The sequence below is a fragment of the Salvelinus sp. IW2-2015 genome, unplaced genomic scaffold, assembly GCF_002910315.2.
Source record: "Salvelinus sp. IW2-2015 unplaced genomic scaffold, ASM291031v2 Un_scaffold4523, whole genome shotgun sequence".
In the NCBI taxonomy this organism is placed as follows: Eukaryota; Metazoa; Chordata; class Actinopteri; order Salmoniformes; family Salmonidae; genus Salvelinus; species Salvelinus sp. IW2-2015.
This window is the reverse complement of record NW_019945793.1, coordinates 19,054-29,581: the sequence shown is the minus strand read 5'-3', so window position 1 is coordinate 29,581 and position 10,528 is coordinate 19,054.

The window sequence follows — 10,528 nt, the reverse complement described above, 5'->3', positions numbered from 1 at the left end:
TGGAGTTTAGGTGGTTGCACATTTAACATGTTGATCGAAATTTGGTTAAACGGATTTAAGTTTCCTTGAAGTCCCCGGCAGCCACCAGCCTCTGACTGTGGTGTTATGTAAACAGTAAACAGCTACATAGAATACAGATGAGAACTCTCTCGGTAGGTAGTGTGGTCTACAGCATTTCATGAGATGCTCTACCTCAGGTGAGCAATAGCTTGATATCTCCTTAGATATCGTGTACCAGCTATTATTTGTCGTCGTTCAGCCACGACTCCGTGAAACATAAGATGTAAAAGTTTTTAATGTCCCGCTGGTAGTTTAATCTTCCACGTAACTCGTTGATTTTATCCTCCAGATTGCACGTTTGCTAGCAGAATGGAGGGAAGTGGGGGTTTTGTTCGATCGCCTACGAATTCTCAGAAGGCATCACGCCCTTTGGCCCCTCTTTCTCTGCCTCCTCTTCACGCAGATCACGGGGATCTGGGCCTGTTCTCGAAGGAAGCAGTATATCCTTCGTGTAGGGCTCGTCAGAGTCGTGAAAGGAATAATAGGATTCTGCTAGTTGGTCATAAGAGACGGCAACAATATGTACAAAAACAAGTTACAAACAACGCAAATAAACACAATTGGCTGGGGCCACGTAAAACGTCTGTCATCTTCTCCGGTGCCATCTTATTAGAATAGAATACAGTATATACATTTGAGATGAGTAATGCAAGATATGTAAACATTCTAAATATTATTATTATTAGTTAAGTTACTAGTGTTCCATTTATTAATGTGGCCAGTGATTTCAAGTCTATGTATATAAGGCAGCAGCCTCTAATGTGCTAGTGATGGCTGTTTAACAGTCTGATGGCCTTGAGATAGAAGCTGTTTTTCAGTCTCTTGGTCCCTGCTTTGATGCACCTGTACTGACCTCGCCTTCTGGATGGTAGCGGGGTGAACAGCAATGCCGTTGTGCCTTGATGATCTTTTAACGTTCTCCGTGGACATCTGGAGGTGCTATTCTATAGGCAGTAGTTTGCCCCGAGTGATGCGTTGGGCAACTCACCACCCTCTGGAAGCCCTGCGTTTGGCGTGCAGTTGTCGTACCAGGCGTCATACAGATGCTCTGTGCATCTGTAAACGTTTTGATGTAGATGATTTCACACGACTGACAGATGCATTTTGTTGGTCACAAAAATAGGGACGTAGATTAGAAAACCAGTCAGTATCTGGCGTGACCACCATTTTGCCTCATGCACGCACACATCTCCTTCACATAGAGTTGATCAGCTGTTGATTGTGGCTTGACTTCCACAGCATCTGCTGCTGATTTCAGTCACATAGCCACTGCAGCATCCCCCCCCCCCCGCCTCTCTCTTTCTCTCTCGTCCCTCCTCTCCTCCTCTCCCAATGCTTTTAAATGCATGCGCTGTCCGCCTTCTTCCCTCGAGACCAGACTACCATCTCTCTCCCTCCATCTTTCTCCTCTCCTCTGTTCCGTTACAGGCGATGGTAAACTGTAAAATGAATTTGTAGCAGCGATCATCCCAACGATGTAGCCATATTGTCCGTTTATAATTGTATTTATTTAACCTTAAACCATTTAACTAGGAATAGTTAGTAACAAATTCTTATTATTATTCTTTATTTACAATGACTGCCTACCCCCAGGCCAAACCATTCCGGACGACGCTGCCAATTTGCACCCCTTTGGGACTCCCAATCAAAGCTGGTTGTATACACCTGGAAGCAACCAGGTCTGTAGTGACGCCTCTAGCACTGAGAATGCAGTCGTTAGACCCGCGCCACTCGGAGCCCCTTATATTGGTTGAACTAACAGACTGTCGTACAAGCGATCCAAGCATCCCAAACATCTCAATGGGTGACATGTCTGTAGTGGCAGGCCATTGAAGAACTGACATTTTCAGCTTCCAGGAATTGTTTACAGGTCCTTTGACATTGTGCCTTCATTACATGCTGAAACATGAAGGTGATTGTGGAGATGAGATGGCACTGCAATGAGCTCAGATCTCAGCCTCACCCAGTTCTGAGGGAGACGCTCATAATAAAGTCTGGAACGGAGCGAATGGAACGGCATCAAACCATTGTATTGATGTATCTGATACCATTTCACTAATTTCCTTCCAGTTCATATCCACAGACCCGTCCTCCCCAATTAAGGTGCCACCAACCTCCTGTGCTCTCTCACAGTAGATCGGTTTCGTTGTCCGTAGCTTAAACCTGCCCATACCATAACAGCAAACACCACCATGGGCACTCTGTTCACAACGTTTACATCAACAAACCTCTCGCCAACTCACACGCAATCACACATTCCATCTGCAGTGAGCGTTGAAGGTGCGCATTTTGCCCACTGAAGTCGGTTACGACGCCGAACTGCAGTCAGGTCAAGACCCTTGTAGAACGACGAGCAGACGACTTCTCTGAGACGGTTTCTAACATATGTGTGCAGAACTTATCAGCTGTCCGGGCGGCTGTCTCAGACGATCCCACAGTGAAAAACCGAATGTGGAGCCCCTGGCTGGCTGGTTACAAGTGGTCTGCGGTCGTGAGGCCGTTGGCATACTGCCAAATTATCTAAATGACATTGGACACAAGCTCTGGTGCCAACCACGCTCCCTAAAAACTAGAGACATCTGTGGCATTTGGTGTGATAAAACTGCACATTTTAGAGTGGCCTTTTATTGTCCCGCACAGTGTAATCATGCCGTTTAATCAGCTTCTTGATATGCCACACCTGTCAGGTGGTTGGATTATCTTGGCAAAGGAAAAATGCTCACTAACAGGGATGTAAAACATTGTGCGCCAAATCTGAGAGAAATAAGCTTTTGTGCTCTGGAACACTTCTGGATCTTTTATTTCAGCTCATAAAACATACTAACAAATACGTGGAAACACGAAGACTCCCTCCCTCCCTCCCTCCCTCCCTCCCTCGGCTACAAGATGTTGATAGGATCAGAGAGGAAGACGAGGGCTTTCTTCCACAGGGCTCAATGTGTATGTTGCTTCCCAGTCCAGCTCTGTCAGGTCCCTGGAAGCAATGGAACGCTGGCCTGTCAAGTGGTGTGGTGTGTTGTTGTGGTTGTGTGTGTGTGTGTGTGTGTGTGTGTGTGTGTGTGTGTGTGTGTTGTGTGTGTGTGTGTGTGTGTGACACCCTCACACAGCGGTGGGACTCAAGCCAATCAGCACTGACCCATTATTCATCACACAGCTGTGTTGTGCTGGATCGTGTTTTGTCTTGTTGTGTTTGGTGACCTCCTTACACAGCGCTGGACAAGCTTCAAGGTCAGCACTGACTCCCTGATTCATCACTGTGTGTGTGTGTGTAGAGACACACAAAATGAACTGCTGTAGGCCAACTGTGTTCTGAGTTTGAAGAGAAGAGGAGGATGGTGCACTGCAGGGAGGAGGAGGATGGTGCACTGCAGAGAGAGGGGACATAAATGGTTTGTCCCTTCACCTAAGTTGACAACTTTCTTGTGCGTCTGATGATTCTGGTCCCGCGTAGTTGTCAGCCCTTACCACATGCAAAAACTGCCGTCTCACAGTAATTTACCCGTTAAAAACAATCTCCAGGCTTCCCAGCTGCGTCGAGCGCGAGCTGCGTTCGAGCATACGAGCTTCTTCGATAATGCGATAGCTCATGCCTGAGCGCCCCCTTGTAACATCTACATTTAAATGTCTATTTATATTATATGATTTATAGTAAGGAGAATATGTTTAACTGATGAGCGAATAAAATAAAGGATCTCCCCGTCCGGAGCGATGGATATGAAGTGGATGATTGAGCATTAAAGTTACCATTTAAAACAGGTCCTATAAGATAGATTTAGAGTTATTGTCAACTTATATGTGAATGATACAAAATTATGAAATAAGACATGGAATCATGTAGTAATATTTGAGATTCTTCAATAGCCACCCTTTGCTTTGATGATAGCTTTGCACGCTCTTGGAATTCTCTCAACCAGCTTCACCTGGAAGCTTTCCAACAGTCTTGAAGGAGTCCCACATATGCTGTTGGCTGTATTTCCATCACTCTGTGGTCCAACTCGTCCCAAACCATCTCAATTGGGTTGAGTCGGGTGACTGTGGAGGTCATTTGATGCAGCACTCCACACAACAGCTAGTAACTAGAGTCGACCGATTAATCGCCGATTTCAAGTTTCATAACAATCGGAAATCGTTATTTTTGACACCGATTTTGCTTTCTCGTTCTTCTCTGTGAACTCCTCTGTCCCTCTCTCCTCTCGCGCTCTCGTTCTTCTCTGTGAACTCCTCTGCCCTCTCTCTCTCTGTTCTTCAGTAGCGTGTGTAAAGGCTTGATGAATTATTGTATTTGTGTGGTGAATAATGGGAGCTCTCTCTGCTGTTGTGTGTGTGTGTGTGTGTGTGTGTGTGTGTGTGTGTGTGTGTGTGTGTGTGTGTGTGTGTGTGTGTGTGTGTGTGTGAATATAGTGTCTCTTCAGGAATGGGGTTGTGGTGTGTTTGTAGGTCGGTGTAGCATGTGTGTGTGCTCTCCATGCTGTTTAGGATTTCTATCTGATGTAATGTCTACACTTGTCTCTGCGACCGTTATGAGTGAGACAGACTGACTCCCATTCATCCTAATATCCAAGGCCTGAGGTCATCTGCCTTGTCCTAAAGAGCTGAATTTACTCAGAAATAACGACATTGTCATCCTACAAGAAACATGGTATAGAGGTTCTAGGTTACAGGTTACGAGAGCTTAGTCCCATCCACCAACTACCAGGTGTGAAACAGGAAGAGACTCAGGGGGTATGCTAATATGTATAGAGCAACCTAACCCACTCATTAAATTAGTAAAAACAGAAATGTTACATTTGGCAGAATTAAAAGGAAATGATCTAACAGAAAAATTCCTCCGTGTGCTACCTATATCCCCCACTAGAATCCCCATACTTAATAAAACAGCTTCTCCATCCTGGAGGGAAATCAATTAATTTCCAGCCATGACTAGTCTGTGCGACCTAAATGCCAGAACTGGACAAGAACCTGACACCTCAGCACACAGGGGACAAACACCTACATGGAGGTGACAGCACCCTCCCCCATAGCCCCCCTAGACACAACTATGACAACATAACCAACAAAACCTCACATCCCCTGCAACTCCAAGCTGGATGTACACTGTCAACCTCATCTGTTTCACCTGCTTTTGTTGTCTCCACCCCCCTCCAGTGTCGCCCATCTTCCCTCTTATCCCCAGTTATATTTTAACCTGTGTTCTCCTGTCTGTTTGCCAGTTCATCTTGTCTTGTCAGGTCTTGCCGGCGTTCTTTCCCGCCTTCCTGTTTCTCTAGTTCTTGTTCCTATTTTCCTGTCGACCCGAGCCTGTCTGCCGTCCTTACCAGCCGACTCTTACCTGATCACAACCCCTACCTGTCCTCTCAGCCTTTACCCTGTTTATAATAAATGGTCTGAGAACTGTACTATCTGGGTCAATATCCTGAGTCGTGATATTCTAGTGCTCTGTTTTTGTTAATTCTTCTAATGTGTCAAGTAATTATCTTTTGTTTTTCTCATGATTTGTGTGTCTATATGTGTTCTGTCCTGGGCTCTGTGGATCTGTTTGTCGTTTGTGAACAGGACCAGCTCTTAGGGACTACTTCCTCCAGCTTTCATCTATCTGTAGGCGATGGCTTTTGTTTTGGAAAGCGTTGGGAAACCTCGGTCTTTAGGTGAGTGTTTAGAATTTAACCTCTTCTGATTTGGCATTTATTTAGCTTATCTAGCAGCGTTCCTCTAAAGTTTCTCCGCAAGCATTGGTTGACGTGACTAGGAGATATTAGCAAGGTCGGCAGGCAGCGGAGGTTTCTGCAATGGGGTTAGGGTCCCTCGAGATGCAAGCTGGGTTCGGAGCGACCCCAAGCCTTCACACCAAAAAGGCCAAGGTGTAAGAATCGTAGCCAAGGAGGGAGCCAAGCCGTATGTGCGTTTAGCGTCAATTTAGTGCCGTGGGAGGGCAGAAGCCCGCGCGCTGCCTGGGCTTCAGGACGCGGGCACACCCGGGAATACCTGCTTAGGGAGCTGAGAGGAGAGGCCGAGGGCAACGGGCGAAGGGAATGAGGTGCCGGGCAGACCTGTGGGAACACCCATTGCACTGGAAGGGACTGCAGCCCAGTCGGCAAAGCCGTGCAGAAGAAGCGAGGGCGTGCCCGGAGGCCCCCGCCCCTGGGGGGACCAGAGAGCCAGCACAGCCAGCCAAAGAGGGGGGAAGGCGGGGCCCAGACCGTGGCGAGCCGGCAAGGGAGAAGTATGGGTGGAAGAAAGCGAAAGCTGAGGCGACATGCGGTAACACAGATTGTATATATACCATTTAGTTACTTATTATCCTATTTAAGCTGGTTGGTCACTATTACCTCCTTGTTAACCATGATATATTACCATTCAGTATCATATTTATTTCCTGTTACTGGTCTATTACTCGATGTTTACATGTATATTTACCTTAGATCTATTTGATTTACCCTGTTACTGGTCCACTATCTACTCCTACCTTGTTTACATTGCTATATACCATTAAGTAATTCTATTTATTTCCTGTTACTGGTCATATATACTCCTTGTACGTGTATATATTACCATTCAGTTATATATTTTATCCTTGTTTACTGGGGGAAAAAAGGGGGGGGGGCCCAAGTCCCACTATTACTCCTGACTATGTTGGACGTTCTGTATATATTAACACACCACATTAGTACGCGTGGACCGCACAACGTGTAGGTGGTGTAACACCTGCTAACTGTGTAGGCGAGGGGGACCCCCCCGATCACAGCCACGCCACCAAGGGCCCTCCAACTCCAGGCTATATCTCTCCCCACTCCTCACACACCTGCAACCAGTGCAATAATCGAGCCCCAAAATCTGTGGAATTCCAAACCCTACATATAAAAGCCGTCCCGAGTGGGGAGTGGATTGTGAGCGTATGTACCAATCCAAATAGTGTTAGACCTAGGAATTCGTGATGGGAATATAATATAATCCATATCTAGCAGGCGAATTCGTAGACCAATCATTCGGTCGTATTCCTTATCATCTCCATCTGGCTACTGTACCAACTGAACCAGTGAAAAGGGCCCCCCTTGAAAACATAGCCAGTCTTAGCCTACCTATTGAGATAGAGGATCGTAGGTGGTCTATCCTTGATGATTTACTGACCAGATCAGCATGAAACACTATCACTCCCCTGATTATCAAAGTAATGTTCTACTCAATATAACCATTACCGAAGTTAGTCAATCCTACTAGAACTCCTCAAGTAAAATAAAGTACTTTTTCGCGCCATGGACATAATACCTGCCCATGGTCTACCAGATTGAAACTGCGAAAATGTTATACAAACTCCTATATACATTAAAGTCGACGAAACCTCGGTAAGCTCATTCAATAAATGTATAATAAATCCTCCTATCAATGACCCGCGGTTACTAACACTTATACTCACCTGCTGATTATCTAGCCAATCTTGAGCTATCAACCCATGATTAAACACAGAAAACATGTTTAAGTAGCGTGTAGTATTTAAAATTCACTCGATTTACTATGGCAATTGCCACACTAATATCATTAGTCCTCCCTGCCTCTAGTTAAAACTATCGTTCCTTGTTACTTATGACCCGTACAACTAAGTTCACTCCGACCAGTAACCTGCTAAGTATATAACCCCAACATACCTAACGATTAACATCAGTTAAGTACATAATCTATATAAAATTCATACTATTTAGAATCCCCACTCCAAGCGTGTATCACTCAGATCTGACTGATATGCCATTGACTTCAAACAATCCTATTATACTATCTACACCTGAGTATAATATCTAATCTAATAACACATTTAACGACTGTACAGCATCACATTCCAAGCCTTAAACGTACTTGTCCGTGGAGTCTCTAATTTCGTGATTGCCCTTCATCCATCAATCATAAAGGTTTTGAACAACAAATATAATGGAGATCAAACATTAAAGAATACTAAACCCAACCACTGTGTGAGAAAATGGGTTTCAACAATACTCACGCTAAGAGTAGTGACGTGGCCTCTGAGATTTATTTTGAAAATCCCCCATTCCAGATCTAGGCATGCAAAGTCTCCCACTTTTCATACCATAAATACCTGTCCGGTAGGAAGCTATTTAAACTACAACGTTAGAGATTTATTTTCTGAACCATAGTAGTGCTTAAATCAAGCCGCATGTGCGATGGGTATGCATGATTAAGGTTATAACTATGAAACATACTGCATTATCTGGCTCGATCGAGTATTACGTCCATTGATCCATGTAGCGCATCAATAGCCATTAATAACTGGTCAGATAAGCTTACAAAGTTACTCGATTGTTTTTAAAAGCAGTAGGTAATAGTTATTAGAAGATATCAACTTAACCAACACTCTAGATCCCTTCAATGACATCCCTTAATTATAATGACCTGTCATTACCTCGTGATATCTCAAACTTATCTAGAGCTGTTACCTATTTACAGAATAATTTGAACCTATAATAATTACTTCGGTAAACCTAATCTAGTCCAAATTCATCTTGTATCCTACGCAATTTTGTCCTACGAGCCGGTGGTCCCAAGCTTACCTACTCTACACCCTACTGATCCATTCCGAGCACACACATTCTAACGCCCGATATGAGCAACATCCAATAAATATATCACCAACTCACATCTTTAATAGATTTTCATTTAAACCAATTTAATGATGAGTTCTTATGTAATAGCTACTAATCGCGTGTCGCGACCCGAATAGATTGTCACCTTGAACGAGGAACTTACTCATGGTTGAACAGTTTCAGTCATTCATTGCCACCGCTCTATGCCAATTAGTATCTAATTGTATACATTCGTTGTAATTGTGTACTGCGAAATTGCCGATAATGATTACTAACTGATCGAGACTATGGAGCTACCTGCTCGACCCCTGGACGTCAAGTTGTAGCTATTATACTGACACTGAAAAAATAATTAACAGATTATGAGTATACTGATCCAAATTACTTACATTCGCTGTATGACATGGACCCAGTTATCTGCTACCGGCTGCTACCTACATGAGATTAACTCAGTTGAGTATTCACACAGATTGCGAAGAATACTCGCTAATGTGCATATACCGTAATTGCGACCTATCTCCGAGTATGAGAAACACTAGATTATTATCTCCTTAGTATTGTTATAATCCCTACATTAGTATCCTTCTCCTAGTTTTAATCATCGTCAACTGAAAAATATCTCAATATCGTAATTGTACTACAACCTAGCTTTCATGCAACTATGCCTCAGTCATTCTACATAAGAATTATAACTCCTCGATACGAGTGTCGGAGCGTAGTCCAACATCGAGTAATTATATGAAATAAGTATCACAAATTATGACCTTGAAGTTACATGATCCAACTCACAATGTACATAAAATAATTAACCTACATAAGATATTATAATCAATCCGAACCTTGAGTATCATTAGGTACATACCACACCCCTAATATATCTCACTCGTTTACCCTACCTTGAGTTCCCACCCAATCAATGATATACTGACTATTGATTGGCAACATACAAATATAGTAAGTGGAGAGCATCCAATCAGATGGTTTCTCTTAGGACGATGCTACTTCCTCTTCTTCTCGAGCTAGCGTATCCAAGCGTCCTAATATATGAGACGTCATGCTCACCTACATCTAAGTACGAGAACATGATCAATATATATTGATCCTACTCCACTAATTAGAATACAATAATACTGGTCGCAGCCATATATTAATATTCTACTCCATAGCGATTTGTTAACCAGTGGTAGCCACAACTAGTTAAGTCTGTTCAACTCGCTTTTAACTATAGTCGCATTAATGTATGAGCGCAGATCACAGACATCCCACTATTATTCACTCGTCTACCTCCTATCGTGATGTGCGATCAATACGATCTACCTCCTCTGTGTAGGCACCCCACGAATTTTAGAGGATGGTTGAAAGCACTAAACCAAATACGTGAGTTAGCGTATTTGTATATTAATCGGGTATCTCTTGAGTCACTGGTCGCGAAAGCCGAAGCATGGATAATTAAGTATACTATATCTGTGATTAGCCTGTCTCACTGTTACACTTCAACTATCAAGTTACTCTGACCGTTAGAAATAATCAATAGATTGCCATAAGACACTCCCTAGTTATTCACCTATTCCCTGCTTTAACCTGTTCTAATGCGTTCATCTTAATCTCGATATTGCTATTTAATAATCCCCTTTACAGTATCACTTCGCCTGATTACGACCCCTACCTCAACACTGTGATTTTACCTCATCCGATGTTAATCCCGGCCTTTGGACCCATTCACTAAAGGATAACTCTACACCTAGGCTTAATTCGCTGGTTACTACGGTACGAACTTGCATGAACTAAACCATATATACAATGTTAGCTATAAAGCCCTTGACCACTTACTTAGAATCAGTAGTTTATGCTATTCGACCCAATGTGTCTACCCTCTATTC